This window comes from Temnothorax americanus, unplaced genomic scaffold (assembly GCF_048541705.1).
Source record: "Temnothorax americanus isolate GAGA-0224 unplaced genomic scaffold, ASM4854170v1 Scaffold2, whole genome shotgun sequence".
In the NCBI taxonomy this organism is placed as follows: domain Eukaryota; kingdom Metazoa; phylum Arthropoda; class Insecta; order Hymenoptera; family Formicidae; genus Temnothorax; species Temnothorax americanus.
The window spans coordinates 7,634,498-7,660,950 of NW_027509338.1; the positions used below are offsets into that span (position 1 = coordinate 7,634,498).

Below are 26,453 nucleotides of genomic sequence, written 5' to 3' on the forward strand. Positions count from 1 at the left end.
GAGTGTGATTTATATTAAAAAATTATCACGGCAATTTTTTTTTTTTTTAATTGTAATTTCAGTACTTATATTCTAGCTATAATTGTGTTCATGTTACTTTTATTTATTTCAACAGATTCCGTTCTAACCGAAACTTCATGCAATTTAAAGATAATTGCTGCTGCGTCACTTTGATTCTATAACAGTTTGATAGGCGAGTATTCTCTTTCAGTGAAAACTGCTGAACAATGGAAGGCCGCCGCGTGGACGAAATGATCGACAGGAGAGGGAGGGTATAGCGAATTGCGTCGGAGTGATGGAGTTCAGAACGGCCGGATTGAATCGAAACTGCCTGCGTGATACCTATACGCGAAAAAAACGTAATAATAAACGCGAACGCGCGTGCAAAAGGTTGCGTCCAACAAATTAGCCCGAAATTTAATTATACGTCGACAGACATCGAGTATCGGCAAAATCCGATCGCGTTTCCGTGTCATTAGAATTGCTGTATTGCCGTGAACTAATTTTATCGTTGACAAAATTAAAGCTTATAATGTCTGACATATCGACCTAAATCCCTGAAATGCAGTAATAAAAATACGACAGACGCGACTAGACGTGTTGCACGATATTCTTATTTTATTTTTATGTAATTCATTTTCTGTCACTTATCCAGTAATTCGCACAATATTAGAATCATTAAAGAATAATTCTTTGTCCGGCAAAGCTTTGACTATTCCGTATTACAATTCAATATTCATTATGGTTTAAATATTCATAACTAGCATGCCCCGCCGGGCTTCGCCCCGGCCCCGGTATTTGGTGTATTTGGATATCTTTCTAAATTATTTATTTATTTATTTTTTTTTAGTTATATATTATGTTATTCGGGGCGGAGACGAATCCAACAAACCATAGATCATTAAAATCTGTCCAGCCGTTCTTGAGTTATAAATGGTGTAACTAACCCGACTTTGTTTTATATATATTTTTAAATCTACACTGTGTAAACTCAATCTTCAATCGACATACGACTGTTTCGTATAAAATTCGCTGATATAGTGTGCTGTACAGATTTGATAGAAATGAATTATTAGGATTGTCACTTATCATGCGTTTAGCATTAGACATGCGGCGACACTGCAACCGTAGTACCATCGACCTAGTTTATGTAAAAACCAGTTTGCACATGACAGTAAATGTCATTCGTGATAACGCTAATGTCACACTATTTCTAACAAGATAAAAAAAACAGCGCACAATTGGCGCTTGATGCCAAATATATGTGTAACAGTTACGCGCGTTGCTCAAAGTGTGCCACGAGATCCTCGGATCGTTATTCATTCACGGATAACGCTCAGGAAGGGCGCAAATCCGAACGGCGAGTTATCTCGACGACGGGAAAGCGGCGCATATGGGATTCGCTTCACGGCTGTGTTCTACGCATCGACGATTTTTCCGGCGGCCGAGAATCGCGGAACAATTTCACGTCTGGCACGGGAGAACAGGCGGGTTGTTCGCCGCCTCCCTCTCAAACGGAACGCCGGATACGCGATTCGTGTATATATATATATACCGTGCCCCGAAAGAATCCTCGTCGCTGTGACCGACGTGTTCGCCCCGCCGTGAAATAAAATGATTCATTCTGCAGAGCTCCGTTTGAAACGACCGCCACTAGTGTCCCATCCAAAGAATGCTCGAAGGGTTCTCTTTAGGGTTCACCCTCGGTCTTTCCTGTCGTAAAGAACTTTCGTCATGCAATTACGCGCCGGTATTTACTTTAATATGTCGCAACTTTAGTGAGCCCCGGACTTTGTATTATTCCTTCCAAAAGTCAATCAAAATACGTAATAATGAAATGTAAATATATAATATAAATTTGTCTGCGGTATGGATAAAGTTATTTTAAACATTCGAGATTTTATTCGACTGACTTTTAACATTGCTCTTTCTATTGAAAACAAAATTAATTCCTTTACAGTAAATAAGTATACATATATAATAGCAGTATATATAATAGCTTGTATTACTGTATTTCTTTCACGAGTGTTATCGATTATCCGAGAACAGTTCAGTTTCAATAGCGTGTCGATAACAATGATATTACCGTAATCAGAGCAGTTACTGCTTCGAATTACATTAATATTCGCACGTGCTGCATCACGTGCATAACAGCATAACGACACAACACCGAATATTTAAATCACATGCATTACCAGTTTAAATCGTATAATGCTTTTTATTACATTCCTGACACATTACTGCAATTTACTTTACACACTCTTTTCACTTTGTCGATAGAGTTCAAAATAATCCTACACAATAAAATATTTAATATTTTTATTCAATTTATAAAGTAAATTTCTTTACGAGATAACTCTTTATCTACAAAATAAATTTATTTCGTTAAATCCCGAAAGACAGTTGTAAAATAAAATCTTATTTCGCTCCGTATTTTGTTTTCTGTGCTGAATCTCATTTTTTCCTCGCTGTCTCCTTTGAGCCTCTCATTTGCACCCTCACGAGCAACACAATTTTCAACTCGCGCCTACGCGATTAAACTGATTTTCGCCGGAGCCTCGAGCGCACCTTTTATCGAATTAGTATATCGCGAAAGGCAAGGAAACACAATCACTCCACCTTCCTTAACCCGCTGACTGAGGTTCAAGCGCGCCGCCGCGTTCTCCCCTCTCGGCGTGCTTTCATTTTCGCGTCCATAATGTCGTTGATTTTGGCTGCGCGTCATTTAGTAGCACCTTAAATATAGCATGAAAAACGTTTGACGGTGTCATTTTAATTCACCGTTATTTTAATTCACGTTTCTTTAAACCAAAACAAATCTATCTACATTTCTTTAAATTAGAAATTTCTCTTTCTTCCTTCCTCTTGTCGCAATTTTTTTCCCGGCAAAAGTAAATTCGCACATACTTTCTCCAAAGGACGTTAATCTTTGTAAAACAGATATGCCCAGATCCTATTGCGAGATTGTCTAACGTTTATATTTCCCGTGAGATTCTGCCGACGTCTAAAATAGGTGCACATTGATCGTTTATAATCATAAAGTGGCGTTTGCAGAGTGAGATTTAAACTTACCCTGGAGAATGGCAAAGTTCAAGATTGCCATTTAAATTTGCCCAAAAGCCCGGGAATATTTTATAGCGGCCTGCGCTGGACGCCTGCGATTATGCTAACTCGCGTGCGAATAACATTCAAAGCCGCAGATAAAGTCCCTGGCGGTGTTCAAATTGTCTTGAAGATAAGAATATCACATTTTTACGGGAAACGCGATTATATTTGCCATCGAACGTTTTCGCGTCTGTATCGTATCGTTTAGTTCTCCTTGATGCCGGGTCGTTATTTGTGGGCACGCATAAATTGCAATTTCAGGCGAATAAACATCCTCTCAAACATCTTTCGCTTCAATCGTATCGCTTTCGCGTTTATATTCGGCTCACTAGCTGATTTAATATCGTGCAATCATTTCAGTATAAGCGTGGCTTCAGTCCTCGACAAAATGAAATAACAATCACTTATTCTTCTTAAATCTTTAATAAATATATACAATCACGTTTTTATTCACAGAAACTGCTTTCAGTTTCAAATAACTGTTTTATTTATGGATGCTGATGCGCAAAAAATTATTAACCCTCTACCTAAACCAGAATTAAGTTTTAATCGATATAGTCGTGCCAGAAAAAGAGAAAATAAAATCATTTGGTTTAAGAATTTAACGCGTTGAGTTTCATAATTACGGATTTAAAACAAATTGCAAATACATACTTCATAAGTTTAATTTCACAAAAAATCGAACAAAATAAATATAATTTTAATTAAAGAAATATAATTTTCTTAATTTACAAATATAGATCCATTCATTCGCGATTTAACAATATAATATTCTTGAATTCCCCATCATAACTCTGTTAAATAGTTTTATCCGTCACATACGCTGCAAAATAACCATTCAACTTCGTTCCGCGAACGTGTCGAGATACCAAAATAACTTCATCAATTATATAAACGGGGAATGCAAATCGCTTAATGATAAGGCGTTCGCGGGCGAATCTTTTAAAACCAAGAGAGCCAAGTCCGTGAAATTCGGCGATCCATGAGCCGCAAAATGAAGTCAGGCTATATACGATGAGGAGAAAGACCGCGCGAAGAACGCCGAGGGGGAACAGTTGAAGGAGCTGGAAAACGGGCACCGCTGGATAACGGCATCGGGGAAAAGTTTTAAATTGTGCCAGGAAAGGCGGGTGATTAGTGGATTATAAACATACTGGAAACTTCTGATGGGATCAGCCTGCCCGAGTAAAGCTGGCAGAAGCTCGGCCAGCTGCTGAATGGATCGTATAACCTCGAGAAAACATCCTTCCGAGAGAGTCCGTCGTGCCATCGGCGATGATAATGAGGGCATTATCGCATCATACTTTTTTAGAGAGGCTTCGTAAAATTATTATACTAATTGTAAGTAAAAATCGCACAACTACAAATATATTCATCTCTTCATCAAACGTCTGATAATTATAGTGCAAAAATATGCGACCCATATTAATGAGTCGATCGCAATTTATTCAAAAAAAAAAATTGTCATTTGTTTGCGACGTGACGGTGTTTCGCCCGAAGGTAATAAGAATGACACTTCGACGAATGTCACCGATGGCCCGAATAAAACTCACTTTCAATATACGCACATCGATAACGGTGATATACCTGTGATCAGCACAATTATTGCTTCGAATTGCATATCAGCACGTGTTGCGTCACGTGAACAACGGCATAACGATAAAATAAAATACACGTTCGTTAGCCAGTGTTTCGTAATCAAGCAAGATTTCTGGTATCAGCGCGGAGATATATTACCTTTATTTATCAAATGAGCAGTTATGCGTGCGAGCAACCTGCCAAATGAATTATTTAGCTACGCACGAATAAATGTATATAAGCGCACGGTTCGCAGTTTAATATTACGTCGCCGCGTGAGCAATTTTAAACGCAAGCGGCTTTAACAATTATTGAAACATTTAATAGCAGCATTGATAAAATTCAACCAAATACATATATTGCACAGCTCAACTTGTTACAATGAAAAATTTAGTAGTAACTCGATATTCGAATGAAAAAGAGAGTTTCTTTATAGTATTATAAAATTGATGGAAAATTAATATTTAATAAAATATCAAAATATAATAAAACGTTACTAATGTATAAATGTAATTAATTATGAACTGAAATGTTTAACTTAATACAAACATAACTTTCTATTATTAACATATCATTTCAAATATAATTAATATCGTTATTTTCTACTAGATTGACATTCGTTTAGAATTTTACTATTTCGAAGGAACGGCTTATTGTCGAAACGGATCAAGGTAGAGGATGTTTCTCTTTAAAAAGTATAAAAGCTACAAACTCGCGTTATGTCGTATCGCCGACTTGTTCGCTTTCGGCTGGAAGAAACACACTTACGGAGTAGGATCGTTTGTTTGCGCGCAATGAAAATGTCTCGTTCATAAACGAGCAAATGTAGAGAGAAAATACTCGAACCGCCTTCGCAAGAGTACTCCGCGCGAGTTCCGCAAGTATATTCGATTCGAATCTTCAGCTTCAAACGGCAAAATCTAGCTCTTGCCGAATTATCCGCGCCATCAACCGCGGTGAGAAAATTTTCTACGGTGTTAAACCGCGCAAAATCAATGCGTGAATCACGATTGTAATCACTGAAAAAAATATAGGTATTTTACAAATCCAATTAACTCCGTGAGTTAATTATTATATATATATTTCAGCGTTATGTTTAACAGAATCTTTAAACGCTTAATAATTAGTCAGTTAGCTTAACTTCGATCACTAAACATACCATTCAGTTATAAAGTAAAAAAATCTTTACACTTTCCTCAAATTCAAAATATCCTTACATAAGAGAGGAATCCCTATATAAGGATATCACTTTAAATATTTCGCAACGTGACTCGATTACGTTCCGCATAGAGACGTCCTACTCGTAGATAGGCAGATGCGGGATGAAAGTGCTTGCGCAACCCTCTCTCCGCTTGCCTCCTCCACGGCTGCGAAAAGAACGGTGCTCGAAACGAAATCCATTGTTTCCAGTCGTGGAGCATCGGGGCCGCTCCCGCCAGTCCCGCCTTCGAGTGTGCTCTAACAGGCAACCCAGCGATTAAGTCGGGAAGTGTCTCGAACGCTACTTGAACGCGACGCGAATGACGAATCGGGGTCTTCGCCCCGATGATTCTTACCGCGTCTTTAATGTAACATCGGGCTCGCCAGTCGCTGAATTAGGGCGCCTACTACCGAAGCATCTCGAGCACAGCTATAGGAGAGTCTCGAAAGAACAAAGTTCGAAGGGCCTCCTTAAAAGTGTTATTTGCCTGGAAGGAAGTTTTGTAATCGAGAAGAATGCGACACTAACAATAAGTGTAAATAAAAATGAAGTAATGCAAGTCTGACTATTTTTACAATATTCTATTCGGGCAGAACGATTTAAATAAAGACTTTATACGTAACACTACAGATCGTTTTCAAATCGATGTCTGACCTCACAAACTGTTCTTATCCGTTTCAGGGGATAAACCCGACGTATGATCGGACACTGACCACAATGAATCGGGACGACATGACCCGGCAGGTGGTCCCCGGCTGTTTCGCCCCTTTCGGATCTTAATAAATTATCGGTCGGCCCCCGTGCGTCCGCTCGCTCGCGCCTATCGGCACGCACATTAATCACTCGACATACACATATAACGAGAAGGGTCACCAGAACGCGGCCGGCGGCTCGTCGCCACCGATAATCTGCCGCGCCATCGACAACCCGGAATTCGAATTTCGAGTACGGCCTCTCGAATATCATTGCGGTATCGATTCTCCGTGAAATCAGGCCGGCAAAAAGAGATTCCAGCTCCCCGGCGACAGACACGTTAGAGCCTCATCTCGTGACGCGTGCAAATGGCCCGGCCTAACGCGGAGATTGATCGAGTTGATTAACCGCGCTAAACTAAAGAGAAACTCGGACGAACTATACGTCAATGATTACGTTTTGATTGCGAGACTTTTAGAATTAGCTCGCGCAAGAAAGTAGACGATAAGCTGTTGGGCTTACTACGTTAGCATTCAAAACCAAGGATCAGCATTCGTATATATAGCAAATGACGTGAGTCCTTGTAAATATACATATTATTACGTATACAATTTATAAAGCAATTAATCCCTTCATGGCTATATCAATAAAAGATATAAAGTTATTATTATAGTTATTATCGCTTCCAATAATAAGCGTTCCGCCGCACGTGCGAGTTTACAATTTGTTAATCGATGCAATGTAAAAAAGAGTCATGTCAGCAAAAGGAAATATGATAGAATATTACTCTGTAGAAATAATTCCGTAATAACGTCGTTTTCGTTCGTATCGAAACAAGGCGTTTCTTCGAAGAATGGAAGTAGTCTCGCGCGACTCTCTGCTTCAACGGACTCGGGTTGCGTCCGGGGAAAAGCGGCGGAGAAAGATATATAAAATCGAGCATCCTGAAAGCATTTTACCCGTTAAAAGCACCGACGAGAAAACTCGTTCCATCTTCCGTGGAAAAAGAATGCGCCCTCTCGTAAGGCGTGTCCGGTCGTGCTCGTCAGACATAATCATCGCGAAAAAAGCGCAGCGAGATAACGAGATTGAAATTCGAGGAAAACACATATTTCTAATTGCCGTATTACTGCGCAATTATCATCCGCCGCTGTGCAAAAGAGGTCGTTATACGCTGAATTTCACACGCCAAGTGCTATGAGGAATTTTCTAATTATATGCTAGAAAATTGTTTCCTGCAATATGTTTCTTTGACGCAATATTATACGCTTAAAATAAATTCAAAGTGCAACACTTAACGTACAAATATTGTGTTACGTCACAAACAATGTGCACAATGTGTGATTAAAAAATTATGCCGATTAAAAAATTATGAATATATAATTATAACTAATAAAATTATTGTATACATTAAGACTGCACCGTATATAATGTCCGATGTAAAATTGTGAACAACTACAAGAGCTTTATTCGCGCGTCAAGTAGAAGAATGATGCTATGCGCGGTAAGTGCGATTCGGAACCATTGCTGACCACTTGATTAGCCAACGACGCGGCGCCCGTTTCGATTCCATAAATTTCACATTTCCATTCGAAGTAATTGCCTGGGCTGATGTAGGCAGTTTTACTGCCTACCACCCACTTCAGATATCTATTTAGTGCGACCGTACTTGGACTGTATCGTTGCTTACTGCCGCTTGAAAAATGCAAACAGAGCATTCACGTGAGCTATACAATTTTTTAAGCAAAGATAACCGATACAAATGTATATATCCCAATATATACATATTTTTAATAGAAAATATTAACACATAGATTACTTTCTTCCACAATATCTTGATAATATAGAAAAATATGCAAAAATTATATCTTTTTTATTTGAATATTAATGTATATCGTAATAACAGTTATTAGTTTCCAAATTTTTTAATGTTTTGCTTCATTTAATTTATTTAATAAATTTTTAGTATTTTTTTATATACTAAACATTTTACGTAGCTTTATGATATACATTTATTTGAAAACATTTAGTGATACCTACTAAATATTTAATAATAAAACAATCCAATTATTTCAAAACCGAGTTAAATATTATGAAAGAGCCATAGTTAATGTCGCGCGAGTGGCGCATTCTCGATAGTGCGCGCATCTCTCAAAATTCGCGGCACGAACGGTTGAATATAATTGTTCGTGAAAAGCGAATGGAACATTCGGCGGAATATTTGTTAACGAACCCATCGTGAGAACAACAGAATTAACAAAACGACAACGACGACAATGGATATTCGCATTGCACAAGCAAAGGACCGTTCGTTTCTGGGCCACATTTTGGAAATAATCTCATAAAGGATGAAACAATTTACAGTAATTAAGATACAAAACGTCAAAGCGTAAATAAATAGAAAAATGCTTTGATAGATTTGCCAAACCGTGTTATGTTTTCTAAATGTAAAATATAATATATAATAAACAAGGTACTAAATACTTTTTTATAAAAATATTTTCTATAATAAGCGTTACGGAATTTATGAGTTCTTTGTTTAATTACACAGAAGAAAAAATTTTTACGTGTTTCTCTCTATATCATAGATATGCACGCAGTTTTTCTGAAAAGAATAAAACTGCTCGTTTTTGAATTAAAAAAAAATAGTTTAAATAATAGAACTGGATAAAGATTAGGGCTCTGGCGCACCTGAGAGATCTGTCAGTGCCGGCGTGTAATTTAAAGAAAAAAATAAGGGAAACCCCAGCACGTGTGCGCACGTACGTGTTCCATATATGTAAAAAAACAGGGAGGGTTGGAAAAACGGGGGCGCGAGTGACGACGAAAGGGAGAAAGAGAGGCAGGCGGAAGTGGTTTTTGTGCGCGCGACGATAAATTCGGCGGGCACCGTTTTGCCCCCGAAAACCTATCGCAATAAATACGCGGTACGTCCGGTGCGCGGTTGAGCCGCCGCGTTATACTCTAATGCAGTGCATATGGAGCAATTTATAACGCTTCAGCGTTGCAGAGAAACAGAGAGAGTTTAGAGAGAGAGAGAGAGAGAGAGAGAGAGAGAGAGAGAGAGAGAGAGAGAGCGCCACGTTTTTCTACGGCGGTACGCGCCGCGTGCGTGTTTCTCTGCCCTTTCGCCATTGTTCACGTATTGTTGAATTATTATTTCGTAATTTGCGTTTTGTATTCTGGCGGCGACTGTGCGTCTTGGTGCGCACGTGACCGTTCACGAAAGCAGCTTTCGGATGAGACAGCAAACTAAACGATGAGGCAAGAAAAACAAAAGAGATTCGTGCGATGTTGTAATTATTCTTCTCAAACTCGTTATTCGTTACACTGTTACATTTCATAAATTATGCACAAACATTCAAGCTGTCAAAAAGAAGTTAAAAATTTTTAATATCTATGTCTGAGACGTAACTCAGTTTTGTAGAAGAATTTAACTTTTTAGACATGAATTCTGTGTGCAACATGCACAATATTTAATTATTTCGTATCTTTATTTTACAACGGTAAAACAGTTGGAATGTGATATTTGTATTCTACAAAATTATCTTACTAATTTTTAACACATTTCGTGGTTGTAAACATCAATTTTAGACACACTAAGAAAAGACAATAATAATATTAAATCAAGACGAAAAATATAGTCTAATGTTTAAGGTGCACAATCGAGAATTTATTCTGCGCGGATAAATTTTAATAGCGCAACTGTCAAGTATACGCTTTTCTTAAGAGATTGCGATCTGAGCTAAAAAGCAAAGCAGTAAAAATATTTTCAATATATCGCGTAATACTCTTTAGAGAACAAAGGACTACTTATTCGTATAGCTCTTAATAGCGATGAGAAATTACAGAACGACGTCTATCGTTATCCACGAGAACGCATCTCTAAGGCAACAATCTCGATTCGAAGATACAAAACGAAGGTAAACCCGTAAAGGTAAAGCATTCCACGAGCTTCGGCATCTCCTTAACGATCTTAATTAGAGAACAGACCCTAAAAAAGTGGTTCGCTAAGGATTTGTCGCTCAGCTTGGCAGCGAGAAACCGCAGCTGAATCAACGACAAACTGCAAAATGCAAAGGCGTGTGCGAAAAAAAGTCCGAGAGAAAGAGAATCGGGAGAAATTCGAAAATGAAAGAGGGAGTTGAAGATAAGCAAAAAATCGAGAAATCGTCCGAAAAGAGCATCTGGCTATTCATCGCGTTCTCGACCGCACACTCGGCGAGAGATTTATAATGCCGAAAAAGAAAGAGAGAGAGAGAGAGAGAGAAGTGGAGAAGGAGGAGGAGGAAGAGGAGGAGAAAGAGGAGAAAGAGCACCAAGATTTTCACTCGACGTATTCAGCCGCGTTTACTCTCTCGAGTCTAGACCGAAATTTTCCCGGATCGGTTCTTCCTAAATTCTGGCGTTTCTTTTTTTCTCGTTCTTTTTTCCATGCAATCCCGTCCCAGGCAAATTCCGTCTACTTATTCGAAAATGGCGAGCTTCCATCTACAAGGCGCGCAGGGAATCCCTGTTTCCCATTACGCGTGATTCTCTCTCTTTCTCTCTCTTTACGAAACGTTCGGAATTTTTTCACCCAAGCAAATAGAATTTCAGAACGACAAATGATATCTGGAGATCTATTCCATTTTGACATTTGTAAAAGTAATCGAATAAAAATTTTGAACTATTTAACAATTCTTTCAAATAATTGGATCATTTCTATTTAAATAGCTTTAATTACATTTGTACTAAAACCTAGCTTAGGACATCGTGATTTCCAGTGCCAAATTGAAATAGTAATCTAAAAAGCGTTTAAAAATTGATAATGTTAGAATGCTGAGAATGCAACTATATTTCCTTTATCCGTACTTTATCTTCTTTACAACATTACGACTTGCAGAGAAAAAATTCGCCATGCAATACAATAGAATATTGCCTGCAATGTAACAGAAATCATTCCGTGAAATAACAATATAATGCCGCCATTTAACGCAACGCGAAATACGTTTCGGCGGTGCAACTGCTTATTGTTTTACAAAAACGTGATCGACGTTACCGCGCTGAATCGATATTACACCATCTCACGGTAGTTCGAATCATGAAAGCTCTCTTGAAGCGAAGAGATATTTTGGAGGAGCAATCTTTAACGTTCGCTCTGCTGTCTAATAGAATCGTATCACGGTGAAATGTTCGCGATTGTAACGTATCCGCGAGCTCGCCGCACGGCGATATACCATTCCGACGATTTTAATATATCGTCAATCGCTATATACGCCGCATGGCTAGGATATCCAACTCGGTTATCGCGAATCCGAGGGAGAGAGAGAGAGATCCGGACTTCCCCTCCCTCTCCGTCTCTGTTCTCTTATGAGAAGAACCCTTCTCTCTTCTCTTCTTTTCAGTCCATTACAATCCGAAATAATGTCCGATGCGACGAAACGATGCGTTCAACGCCAAAACCATTACTATACCTATACCATTGCAACGCGGATGCGTTTCGCGTTCCTACGCGCGTTTCGCGCTACCGAATTCAATAAAAAAACTTATTGATTTAATTCTGTCATTCATCAGCGATATCTGCCCGAGATTTGTCCTTTTTGCGAGAGGCCTTTAATCGGACCCGATTTCCCGATACCGCGTTCGCTGAGCGAACGGCTAATTTTTCCCGAAAACAGGAATTGGGCAATGCTGGAAAAAAGGAGCGAGGAAGGAGGAGGGGAGAGAGGGAGGGAGGGAGAGAGAGAGAGAGAGAGAGAGAGAGAGAGAGAGAGAGAGAGAGAGAGAGAGAGAGAGAGAGAGAGAGAGGAGCAGTGCAGGCGACTATTGTTAACGCCTTAAAAGGCAGCGAGGGGAATTCGCCGCGCGCTGGTAGAAGCTCTCTCGGTATAATAAATCAACGCCGACTATCCTTCTCAACAAGAGCCCAAAGGTTTCTCCTCGCGAAAAAGGACTCCAATAAGTTGTTTGACAAGTTGCTCGGTAAGGAGAAGCGGGTAGTGCTAATTATTCTTTGCTCGGAGGCGATGGAACACTTGTTCTACTTGAAGTACGATGAAATTGTTCTACATATTGTAAAATCTGTTATGAATAGCAGCTACTTCGTACTTATTATAGAATATACTATAAAAAAATAGAAGCTATTTTAGACTTATCGTGAAATAATAGAGAGTCTCTAACTTGATTGTTCTATCCATAATGAAATGCAGCATGAATGAATAGAATTGTATTACAAATAAGAAGAGAAAACTCCAAACAAAATACGAAGAATGTTGAATATCGTGAAGAATGTTGAAATGCCCAAGAAAAATATTACTTCATTTCCTACTGATCACAATCGCATAAATTACAATGTTGCAGAAATTTAATATTAAGATAGAAATCTTTGAATAGCAAAATCTTGTTATCACGAGATTCAAGTCAAATGTCTTCTATTAGAATTTCATCATAATTCTTACCAATATATTTCCGAAAACTGGAAGATTACCTATAATGCGGAAGTTTACTTGTGATACAAAATTCAAGAGAGATGTTTGCAAATTTTTATAAATTCCTATTTATAAAATCTCTATTAATTAAAAAAATAAAAAAGGATAGATGTAACAATCTATTTTTGGCAATTGCAATAAATTTTAATTATTCTGTTCCCGACCGAATATATTTATTTCCAGATATAATCATTTTTATTGTCCTTTGATATTTCATATTTAAAAGGTTTACGTTTACAAAATTTTATATTTTTGGAGCAATCTATACAGATTTGAATATTCATGTTACTAAAACATTAAAAATATTTATTTATAACAAAGCCTCCATGCATTTTCTAAACAATCTAAACCATTGCAATATCGAATAAAATTATTACGGTCAAACAAAAGAAAAAGAGTTACATTTCAAAGAACATAAAAAGAAAGAAATAGTTAATCCCTAAAATAGAAATGCCGCAGTTGATTATACCGTCATTCACGTTCGCGACCGTTTATGAATTCCCACGACCGTTGCTTGGCCCGTAAATTATCGTACTCGCAGTTGCCAGCCTTCCTTTCTTCTTTTTTTTCGCGACCGCACGTCGCCACGCTGTTAAAACGGAAATAATGCCCGCGAGGAACATACGCTGTCGGACGACCACACGAAAGCATGCAGGGAGTGAATGAGGGTGAGAGTGAGTATCGCTTTACGCCCGTTCGCCACCTCCACGGCCACCAATCCCGCCGTCTACTGTGAGGTGCCTTTTATTGAAATGCTCGGCACACCCACGTGCGGTATCCTTCGAATGTCGGAGACATCGGGAACGCGGTGGAGAGGGTTGGAAGACGTTCGGGGATAGAACGGAATCGGAGCAAGAAGTGTCGGGAGCGGATGTAAAGCTCAGCGATTTGGTGTCTCGTAACCTCCGAAGATCGCCGAAGAAGAGCAAAACCGACCGCTCGAACCTGCGACAATATGTTGAACGACTGGCGAAATCATCGGAGAAATGAATTTCAAGCACGACTCTTATATAGCCGATCAAAGAGGAATATAAAATTAAATTATTCTATAAAATAAAATTATTTAATTTCCGTGTTATTTTTAATACAATTAGCAACCTCTCAAATGGAAACGTTACAGTATTTGAAAACAGTATAAAAAGAATTAATGTTTTATATAAACAAAATAACATATTTATATATGTAGGTATATAAACATATCATTAAACAATAAAATAATTAAATAATAATATCAACGTGATATTATATTTTATGTTGCAAATAAGGACCATGCAACTTTATCTTTGTAAAAATAATGAATTTTTATTTTTATACTTGCACTAGTGAACCTTAATATATCATCTACGCACATATATCATCTACAATAAATTAATTATATTTGCATTAAACACATCTCAGTTTTTACTTCAACTTCCTGCTTGCTTTCAACAAATGCATAAACGCCGTAGCGCGGAGCAGTAGTTGCCAGACTGTCACAGATGGACGCAAAGTTTAACGATTCATTGTCGAGTAACAATTTGTAGAAAACAGAAGACATGCAAAATACAATGTAAAACTTTAGACCTATCGTCTTATATACAGACGTGTCGAAATTATTCGCGCATTTATAACCCGTCCTCTCTCTGCGCCGATAATGTTAGTTTCATTGTTATTAAAAAACCGTCCATCCTCGCTTTACTTTCGGTCTGACTAACAATAATAGCACGAATTTCAGAGATTTGGAATGAGATATGTTATCATAAAATCTACCAAGAAATTGAACAAGATGGAAATAAACGGAATAATTTGATGGGATTATTGGTGCGAGAATTTTGATTTCGCCAATAAAACTCATCAAGCTTCACACATAGATAAATATTTTCCGTAGCGCAAAATATATGTAAAGAAAATCATATTAATTTACAAACACAATTCCCGCAATAAATGCATCGCAAAATTGTTTTCAGAAATACACTCTAACTCACTCTGCTCAGGTTCAATAAAAATCGTATAGAACGCATCGCCAAATAATTGCAAAATTATTGCCAATTTCTTTTATGTTCTAATTACAAGTGCGAAATTACTTTTTGACAAATCATTTACGTCGAGCGAGTAACATTTCTTGTCCACGTCAACACCAAATCATCCTGTAATTTAATAACGATAGTTTAACAGCGGATACGAAAATTACGGTCGATTATTTCAATGCCGGCAACAATAATCGCGCCGAGTTACCGCAGGCAGGAATATAGCAACTTTTGGCTTCGAAAGGATGAAAACTCGACGATATAATGCGTCGATATAATACGTCTATATAGGCAGCTGTATCGGCGAACGTTTATTTCAAAGTTTATCCATTTTAAGCGTATTGACTAAGGGGCGAAGCGTATGGCGGCGTCGTCGCCGACTTTAAAAGACCTGAATTTTCTCAAGAACGAGGCGCCGCGGCGGCTCGGCATGGCATATTCAATTTAATATCACTCGAAACGCGGATTATTCGATAATCGAAATAACGAATTAAAAAGAAGCTCAACTTCCGAGAAGCCTACGCAATTGACATCCAAAGCGTCTATTGTAAGTATATTACGCCCCGATCGACGATTACATTTTTCTCGCTCATCAAAAGTATCATAATTTACCCGTTCTGTAAATTTTTATTTAATTTTCTTTAATTTTATTTCTATTTAGTTTAACGTAATTTATTAGTCAAATAATTTAATTATAAAATAATCGTAAAGCAATATTCTTGGCTTGACATATCTCAAAAACACCTCTCATATACGTGATATATAGAAAGGAAACGACGCAAAGGGAGGGCGATTCGTGTAGATTCACTCTATCTGTCGTAATATCTCGTACGTTTTTTCGACTTTCTGTCCGCAGTGGCGTGCATGTGCTCGATGCACTCGATGGCCCGAAATTTTCCGTTTTTCCTTCTCGTTTTGTCAGCGCGCCGCGAACTCGTGCCTTATTTTCACCACCCTCGCCAGAAATCCGTTCACCGGGCGAAACTGCAGGTCCGAACGAATACGTTACGACACATGAGAAAACACGAGAGCAAAAAAACAGCAAGCGTGACATCTGCCGTCCACCGGACGGAGAGTGGGACCTTTTTTGTAATAAAGCGTTCGGAAATCCCAGAAAAAGCGTCATCGCGGATTAAGCGGACGGCCGATATTAAAGCGCAATCTAAAATTCGACGGCCGCGAAAAAAAAGAGCCGAACGTCGGAAGCGTTGGTTATTATTTGCACGGCAAATGGCCGTTTAATAGCCGACGTTGCGGATACGTTGCGGAAACGTACGCCCACGTCGATCGTTCCCTTCGAAAAGCCATAAAATCCGTTGTACAGTGTTAGACTCAGTTCTTTGCAATTTGAGTATTCTTTGGCAATTAATCATCCAATTTAGATGTACTATTAATCACGTGCTATGGACCATTATTTCGACACTAAAAAAGAATTACAACCGTGAAGACTTAATATACTGTAATATAATACAGAAAAAACTTTCTACTCATTTATTATATACTTGTCATTTACACATTACAAATCAGAGTTTCTTACTGATAAAAGTGTGATATCTTGAATTAATGAATTCTGTTAAACTTATACCTATGTCTGTCGCTGCGCAGGCTGTAACTATATACTAATCGCGAAAAATTCATCATTAATAATATGTGTATAGGTAAAGAAAAATCGTTTATTGGTCATACGATACTTTTTTCAGTATATTGCACGATACACCAACAATAACATTGAGACCACGCGCTCGTACGAAAACGAATCGGAGTCGTAGACTATCAGCGAGAAGGCGAGAAGAATGGCAGAATAGGCGAAAATAGGAGCGTGCCGAACCGAGCATTATATAATGCTAATATATCACGCCATTATCAACAGGTTCTTTCCGTTAAGCATTCATTTTGGCAATCATCCAAAGGCCACCCACATCGAAGGGACATAAGCTTCTTGCTAAAAACCTTTCTTTCTACAATCCTAAGATCTCTCCCTTGCCTTCATTGAAAGGATCGCATTTGTGTCGCATTCTCACACATCAATTATACACGAAAATTTCAGTTAAGTAATTCACATCTGTTCTTGCCGTATCGTATAACTCGATAAACTTGTTAAAACTGAAGCAGTGAATTAGACATCGCATTATTACGGAAAATATAAAGAAAATAATGAGAATTTATTGAAACATATATAATAAGAAACTAAGAACGTATTTTTTGAAGGTTATATACTATTCGTGGAAAAGGAAAGAATTACAATAAAAATATTGCCTTATTTTATATAAATTATAAACGTATTATTTGAAAATTTATTTTTTATTATATACCTATTATAGATGTCTAAATGTCGTCGAAAATGTTAATATATATGTATATGTATATACGACCATAACACGCACGAGTTGTAAAACTCCAATCACAATGGTCCGTTGCGGCTAAAAAAAGAATCGATCTGTCGGATCAATGCGATACAGCTCACATCTCGATTACTAGAGGGGACTCAGCTGCTGTGTCACTCGGACGCGTCCCCGAGGATCGCGAGCCATCGGCCAAGTTAGCCGCAGAAAATACGGAAAATACGGAGGGCATTAGCGCACCGGCCACGAAGACCGGCTGCTACCGAGTGTGAAACGCGTACGTATACGCTAGTGTGTGCGCGCCTGCACAACGTGCACATAACCGCGGACGAGCGAAAAGTTTTTCCATCGCTCTGGCGAAAATTGCGTCGGGATAGTTAATGGTCGTCACGGACGGACGGGACCCATCAGCCATGCCGGAAGAACGCATCCCGGAGAACAGCAACGAGAAATGGGTGAGCAGGAAAAAGAAGGGGGAAGAGTATCACTTCGTTTACCACCACCGAGGCCACTTCCTAATCCGGAAATCTACGTGGAGATTCGCTCTCTCTCTCTCTCTCTCTCTCTCTCTCTCTCTCTCTCTCTCTCTCTCTCTCTCTCTCTCTCTCTCTCTCTCTCTCTCTCTCTCTCTCTCTCTCTCTCTCGCTTGCGAACAAGCTGGGTAACGTTGTAACGATACTCTCATCTCGTGATATGGTACAGTTGAATTCTGGGTTAATTGGCAGAGTAGAATTTTTCCGTTCGAGCTCAATCTACGATGATATTTTCAAACGCTCTATCTTGTATCTCGTAATTAATTCGGCTTTGTTGCGTAGGCGCGTGCTTCGCATCGTTAAAAGGAGTCTACGAAAACGACTACGATTGTGATAATACTAAGTCACTGAAACTGACATGACAAAATTGAAGGTAATTGATTGCTGATTTTTTTTTTTTTTTTATTAAATACAAAAACATGACTGCGCGAAACTTGACGCACTTAGGAATTAACGAACCTCATTTAATGTTACCAAAGAATATATAGAGAGAAAGCAAGATAATAAGAAATTGAGAGAAGAGTGCGCGATCGTGTACGTGTTGGCATTCGTCTCGAGCTGTCACGCCGGTAAAAACGAAATGCGTGGGATTAAATTCAGAATAGATGCAAGCCGCGGAGACAAATGAAAAGGACAGTAGGAGAAATATCTCTCGCTCGGCGGATCTCCGAGAGAAATAATTAAGAAGCTCGTCGCCCCCCGACTTTGCGCCCCGCTCGGGAGCTATAGCAGTTCGCGCCGGAGAGGAAAAAAGGGAGAAGATGCACGGGGACGCTGCACGCTGGCTTGATTATTGTTGGACACCCGCGGTGGTACTAGTGGTAGTGGCAAGTCTCAAGAAGAATGGTTTAAATTTAAGAAAATCTATCTTACGGACTCTGCGAAACGGCCGCGGATACTAACCGCGCACGCGAAACAATGAATTTGCACTTTAGAATGTAAATGTTTCTCTCATGCGGATTAAGTACACTGTACGCTTAGCATCTCATTAGGATGCTGCAGTAGACGGTAAAATTTCATTAAGCACAGCCAAAAAACTGCGCATGTTATACGGGGAATTATCCGTAGCACGCACGAAACAAAAACAGAGCCAGTCGCAACGTTACGTCAGTTACAAAGCATATGTTATCGTAAAATAAACATTTTAACTTTAAAATTAGATATTTAAAATCACATGTTACAGAGATAAAACTTGTACCTGTAATCGCTCAAGCTTATTATTCTTTTCCGCGTAACTCTATTTGCAATTAACAAAGCTCTTCTACACGGTTCTCTTCTTTATCTTTCTGTCTCCACGTAGCTTCGCTTACTCGTATATAACTTTTGTCGCGCGATAAATAAGCGCAAATGTTTAACTATCGGACAACAAAGCGCTACGTTATTATTACTATAGAAATAATGCACCGGTATGCTTACACCTGCGCCTGAAACAGTATCTAATTCGCTTGTAATTATGCTGTCTCCTGAGAAATTAAACACCGCCCGCAGTATATTAATCAGCCCGTGGAGACTTCGCCGGCGATGGCACTTCCACCGCTAGAGAGTTCGGAAAATATTTCCCCGACAGATCGGCGAGGATCGCGTCGCCACATACTATTTGTAACGATTGGACAGTGCCGCGTTAAAATCGAGAAAAACCGATATGCTTCGCGACGGTCAAACGATACGGAAAAGTTACGGCCGCGCGAAATTGGCACGCCGCCGCGTGGGTCGCGCACACGAAAAATTGGAAAAACGGCAAACGGCGAAAAGATAGAACTGCAGGGAACGTCTCGCGAGCTCTCCGGTCCTATTAGACCTGAAAATACTGCGAACATGTACTGAATAAGAAACGCGAGCTCGCGGTAGGGGTCTCTCGGGTAAACGAAGAAATTAAAAAAGAAAGAACGCGAGCTGGACGAAATGTAAATACGCTTCCCTCGTGCAATCAAAGCGGGCTGACGAGTCGATGAAAAAAATTGCATTATTACATTGATAAAAACGTTTGCATTTCTAACTCCGTTTGATTCAGTAGTCTAATTATTTTGATAATTTCCAAGCCTTGAATATATAGATTAATGCAATTATATCTCAACAGTTCTTTCGAATCTTTTATCAGTAAAATTAGAGATGTTAAAAAGATCCAAATAAGTGCCTCATTTATTTTACGGCTATGATACTGAAAAATAGCCGTCGAATGCCATCGATAAAAAAAAATATCCGATTGAAGATAAAGTGCAGAATGGGCGAATCGGCAGAGTCATCAACAGGTTCTACCAGTCAGCCAAAAGTCATTGGCAGTACTCCAAAGGCGAGTTCACCAGAAACGCCAGCACACAGATGGTTGGAAAGGAGCGTGTTGCAGACCGAGAAAAAGTTCCTATATACATATATACTTTCCTAATATGGCAGGAATCGGGAAAGCGATCGAAAGGAGCTCGCGCATTGACGCAGTTGCATCCATTTATGATAGTTTAAGTTTTATTTGGATTCATGATTTCTGCACTCTCCGCCACTTTAACTTATTTTACTTCTACAATAAAAAATAATAAAGAATATTGATAAAAAGGAAATAGAATTGAGAAAATAGAATCTTGCGTTAATATTAATATTTAATAATAAGTTTCTAATGTTTCTATTAAGTAATATAAGCTTGTACTATAAGACTTTTTTTATAGAGACGAAATTCAGATAAGTATATTTCGCATATGTTCTATCTTTTTTAATCGTAAACCTGCCCGTAAAACTGATTGTATTAATGTTTTAACGTCTGCCATCAATATATGTATAACGAAAATTATAATTTTAAGTTGGTATATTTTTTAAGTCGACGGATTTTTCATTATATTGCAATCGAATCTATTATATCAATATTTGTATCAGCGGATTGATAGAAGACTGATCGGAGTACGAGAATTAAAATAGTTTGGATAACTATAAAATACCGCGAGCAGGTTTTTACGATGAATGATAAAGACGAGATGCGATCGAGCGAGTTATTACTTCTCGCTGTACGAATATTATTTTTGCATTCCATTGGTCGGAGTTAATGAAACTTTCATAACAACTCAGGACGATTCTGTCAAAGGAACTCTCGCAACTTTGGCAAGCGTTGTGATCAATATTCGCAATTGGACGGGCGATTCCATATATCGGCCAAGATGCCGCATCTTCTCAACAGGTTTCCATCCAAACGGTACTTATGTATTTCAAAGAAATTAAACCAATACACAAATGAGCAAATAAATGATAATATATCTCGTATTATCATGTGGATTATATATCAATTTTCAGTTCTTTATTATTAAATAATTATTATTCATTAAATTAATTATAATTAATTAATTCCAAGAATTATTTTGTCTACTAATGAATATTGTCGACTATAAAAGATCCATTATTACAATAATAAAATATTATCATGTATTTTTTTTCATCCGTAAATTACTCGATTAATTTACAATTTCTTTATTTGTTTATAAATATTTTTATGGTTATTTTAAAATTAATGTTTATTTTAAGTAATATCAATAGATTATTAATTTGCAATCTTCTAAACTCAATTAAATTTCCAATTAAAACTTATATTCTAAAATATATTTTAATATTAAAAAATGCAATCTTTTAACATTATTTTAACATCTTTTTTATTATCAATAAAACGATGTAGCTTCGAAACTATCCTATGTATACCACACACCCAGGGAAGGGTTAAACGTGCATGTGATTCCCAAGGGTACTTCTTGAAACGCACCAAGTCGGAGAAAGATCATCAACAGGTCGCCGTTGACTCGCGCAAAAGGCCCGCACCTCTCCCTTCGCACTGATCTCGACGACGTTTTAACAAACGATCCCGAGAAATAATCCTTCGATCGGCCCTATGCGCGTATATATACCTCGATAGATCTCGACTCGGAAATAGCGAGTAGCGAGCGCTGTATCGTTATCCGACCGGTTAAAAGAGCCTCTGCAAAATTAATTTCCTTCCAAGAAAAAATGCGGAATCCACACTGTATCGCTGAGAATTCCGTCTAGTTAATTTTCTACGAAATTTTCTTGCTAAGGAATTTAATAAATTAGTACACAGGTATCTAAATAGAAATTAATACATTCGGTATTAGCCTTCCGACTGCCGCGTTTAAGAAACAAGCTCATCAAGATCGATGCAATCTCTAATATTACGTAAAGGAATCTTGTATGCAGTATGTTATTTTAAAGTTTCATTCCTACTCCAATGAATCAAATTAAATTTTGTGTAAATTCAATATACCAATAGTATCGAATTGGGGCTCTAAAAAAATTTAATTCCGATAATTGGAATTTATATTTGTATTCTTAAAAAAAGCAATAGATAATAATACTTAAAAATATTAGAACGTTAGGTATATATGAAACGGATTTATTTCGACCAAAAATCATGCGGGACGAACAAAAATTAAGTTCTACAAGTATAACATAAAATCTGCCTCAATAGCAAAAATGCACTATATAACATCCATCATTTCATTTACTATAATATATTTTTATTTATAGTCTTGTTATCGCTAAAACATATTGCAACGAAAACGATCGTTTTGTTTTCGAGCGTTATCTCAAAATCCGCTATATCGATATACGCGCACATATGGAATATAGCAATCTAATAGCTTTTAATTATACTCAATCTAATTTCTAATTATTAGAAATAAATTTATGTAAAAAAATAATATGCAATAAAAAATTAAAATAAGAAATCTATAATTAATTTATTAAAAAATTGGAATCATATATCGCGTTTCTCATTCCTAATAATTTTTCTGAAAAACTTGTTGAATTTTAAGCTTAACTCTAAATGCGTTCTGCCGAAATATATCTCCATATCTGAATAAGATATTCTGAAAGATACTTTTGCGAACAATAAATTTGGAGAAAATAAAGTCGATTTTTTCTTAGCAAATATTTGATCGCGGACGCCGTTTTATCTTCAACTTTTTAACTTTCAACATATAATGCCGTGTAACGCAAGAGATTTTTATTAAGCAAACTTAAAATTTTAGCTAAAGATTTTGTTTCATTTATTTATACTTGTAATTCGTTAAAATATTATCTGATCTCTCTCTCTCTCTCACTCTTTCTATCACATTAAAAATGTTATTCTTTTCATTATCATTATTGTCGAGTAAAAAAAATTTAAACTAACATTTCAAACCACTTATACAAGACTCACCCCATTGGAAGCGCTGCACTCCGTACGGCTTTCTGCGCTCTCACTTGAAAGAAAATGAAGAGAAGGCCAACGACGAAGATGGAGGGAACCTTCCCAATCGCAGCCTCAAAAGCATAGCACTGTTCGCGGGCCCTTTTTCGCGATACACGTACACGACTCTATATACACGAGAATGCGAGCTGCCGCGCGCGATTTCGCTCGTGGGGGTGTCGCGGTGCGACTGTAGCACAAGCACAATCGCTACCCTCTCACGCTCTCACGGTCTCCATCCCTCCGGACCGTCCCTTCCCTCTCTCCCGCGACCCTCTCTATCTACCTGACTCCCCCCCTCTCTCTCTCTCTCTCTCTCTCTCTCTCTCTCTCCTCACCCTCTCGGCTCCTCTCTCGCTATAATATCCCCACCACCGATGCGTCTAGCCACTCCTGGAGCGGCAAAGTGCCTTTTCGAAACGCACCCCTCGCGGCGGCACTTTCCCGCTAACGGAATCGACGCCCCCGGCCCCGGGAGAGGGTCCGCGGAATCACCGGCTGCATTGACTGCACTGACTGCACTGACTGCTCTCTCTCAACACAGGCCGCCGATCTCCGGCCGGTCGAAAGTTCGAAAAGCTCGCGCATGATCGGCCGATCGGCCCGCGCATCCTGCTCTCATCGAGAAATCGCGGCACGGCACGGCACGGCGCATTCCGTCGCTCGTCCTTATGCATCGCACGCATGCGGGTTTTTGACGCGACGGAATACGGAAGAGCTCTCGGGGTGTATCACGTGTTGCTGGCAGGAGAACTCGCCGAATGCCGGATACGCGAATCATGGACGACGTTTAGGAGAGAAGGAGACGAGACGAGAGCGGATCGTGACCGCGAGGATCTAATATACCGTTAACTGCGGTAGCATTATTTCATTTTTATTAGCCTCTTATTTACGACGCTGTGTTTTAAACAACACCATTCCTAGCAGTTAAAGTTCTTCTAGTGTAAGCCTTTGTAATTTGAATATCTTAAAAACTCATTACGCTGGTACGCTCCAAATCTTTATTTTCCCAGATTTTTGAAAATAATAAACTGCTTCTTCCCGAATATTCATGAAGAGTATATTAGTTACTATTATAACATCGCGATGATAAAAATAACGTGATTGAATAAACATGTATATACTTATAGTAAACGTTTTATGAAATACTCCGTCAAAAATATTTTGTAAAAATAGAAAACGGAGCTTACATTTTTCTAAGAAAGCTTTCATTTGTCTCGGCCTTTACAGCTCGGTTTATACGCGGCATGCAGGCTCGGTGCATTTGATAACATTATTCAGTCGCGCCCCGCGGAAGAAACGCGAAGTTTCGTGAAATTATTATTATTTCGAAAGGAATGCCACCACTAACAACTGTATACGTGTGCGCGCACGCACACGGAATATCTTATTACGGCAGGTGTTCGAGGCCGTGTTCGTAACTTTCTCCTTCAAATTCCATTAACTTTGCGCGAAAATTCCGGAAACGTTTCAGGAAAATTCTTGCAACGAAATAATTACCGTTCTCGTGATATCGTGGCGGAATCTCGGCCACGTGCCGGAAGCGTACTCCAAAAGGAAGAGAAAAAGGGATAGAGAGAAAAAAGAGAGAGAAAAGGAAGATATATATTATTTTTAACTACACTCGCCATACGGCTGTGATGCGTGACACCCACTGCGTGAGCTCCATACACGTCCCAATAATAAATATACGAAAGTGCTTTTTAGACTATACTGTTCTCGATGACAAGAATGGAAAAATTTATAGCACTCGTGCTATAAATTCGAGTAAAGATAGAGATGCTTAAGTGATCGTACATGTACTTTACAGCGACAAATATAAAATAAATGATTAAAAAACTAAAGTAAAGTATTATCCAATTCAATTATTCATTTGTTAAAAAAAAAAGACGCGAAATGTATCTTAGCGATCAATCAATCAATTTAAACTGACAGTCCGATAACTGTCGCGTTAAAGATGGTCAGAATTAAACGAGAAAATTATCAGAGCCACGTTTAATTCCGGAAACGCGGAACGGAACGCAAACGTCCGTCGCGAGCGCGCCGGCTTTTCTCATTCGAGCGATTTTGACCGACGCATTCGCCGGGCAGATAAATCACGCGCCTCTTCACGGAGAAGCTTCGTGGCCCGTGATGGATGGATGGCCGCGGATAAATGCAGACCTGTGTCATCGCAGGAGGACGATAGGAGGAAGTTCGGCATTCGTCGACGGGAAACACGATGAAACAGAAACGTGCGGGGATAACGCGCGGGAGTTGCGCGCCGTTCTCGAGAACCGTGAGAGGAGGAAGGAAGAAAGCTCGTTAAAAGTTTAACTCATCCCCTGCCCTTTCCCCGTACGCCGATCTAGTACGCCCGAGACGTCGAGTACCGCTGTGACAGGGTATCGCGTTACAGGATAAACAAATGTTCTTCAATCTTAAATTTCCTGTTATATTTATTCTCGTATTTATTCCCCGTTAGAGATTTATGGGGGAATCTTATATATAAGATAAGCCTCTCGGGCTGTAAGAATAAATTTGTTATTTTCTCGACTCTAATAAATTTTTCATTTAATAAGGTATAATTGTGTTTTACATGTACTGGAAAAGAGAAGATCGAAAAATAAATAATATTAAGAAATAAAGATATTTTCTTCAAATTCCTGCCAATAAAATAATAGTCGTTTTATTCATAATATTAATTCTTTCAATCTAATACACATAAAAATAACATTATTTTGTATAATGAATGAGAAGATATTATTAATTAACTAGAATTTATCTATATCTTTTTGCGGAAAATCTCGCGGAAAATATATAATTTTCTCTCTCCTGTCCATTTTGTTAAAACTTTAATTTTATCTTCACACCGATTGCCGTGCGTTTCGAGTTTCAGTGCGACAAGTTTCCACGTTATGTGGCAAACAAATATTTGTCTTAAATTCTCCGTTACGTTTATCCCCCGTGCATTATCGGGAGTTCGTGTACGGGGTGTGCCTAATGCACCGCATCTATCGCGGATAGAGCAGCTCGTTGCGCAGAATTATATTTGCGCCATAACGCGTGTGCGTGTAAAGTTTCGCAGGTAAACGGGATCGATCGGCGAACTTCCGACGATAACTATTGTTGAGAATTTAATTAAATCGATTATTGTGAAAACACCTCGCAATAAGAGAACGCGGAATAAAACATTCTGTAAAGCGATATTTAATTCGTATCCAATGAATATACGCACGTTTACGATATTTATTTACCATCATGAAAACTACCTTTCTTTTTTAAAAAGAGGTGTAAAAAGAGCGCCAATAAGTATTCGCGCCCGTCAAAA

At 38.5% G+C, this 26,453-nt stretch overlaps 1 protein-coding gene across 3 annotated transcripts in view; it reads right to left on the reverse strand.

Annotated features, from left to right (window-relative positions):
• Dip-lambda (Dpr-interacting protein lambda) overlaps positions 1 to 26,453 on the reverse strand; it is a 197,378-nt gene that overhangs the window by 119,926 nt on the left and 50,999 nt on the right. Inside the window, exon 1 of one of the 3 annotated variants that reach the window (XM_077405759.1) lies at positions 23,114 to 23,648. The exons of the other annotated variants lie outside the window; for them this stretch is intronic. The gene's annotated coding sequence lies outside the window, so the exon portion shown is untranslated. Of the gene's footprint in view, positions 1 to 23,113; positions 23,649 to 26,453 lie in introns of those variants that run through there. 3 annotated transcript variants of the gene reach the window in all.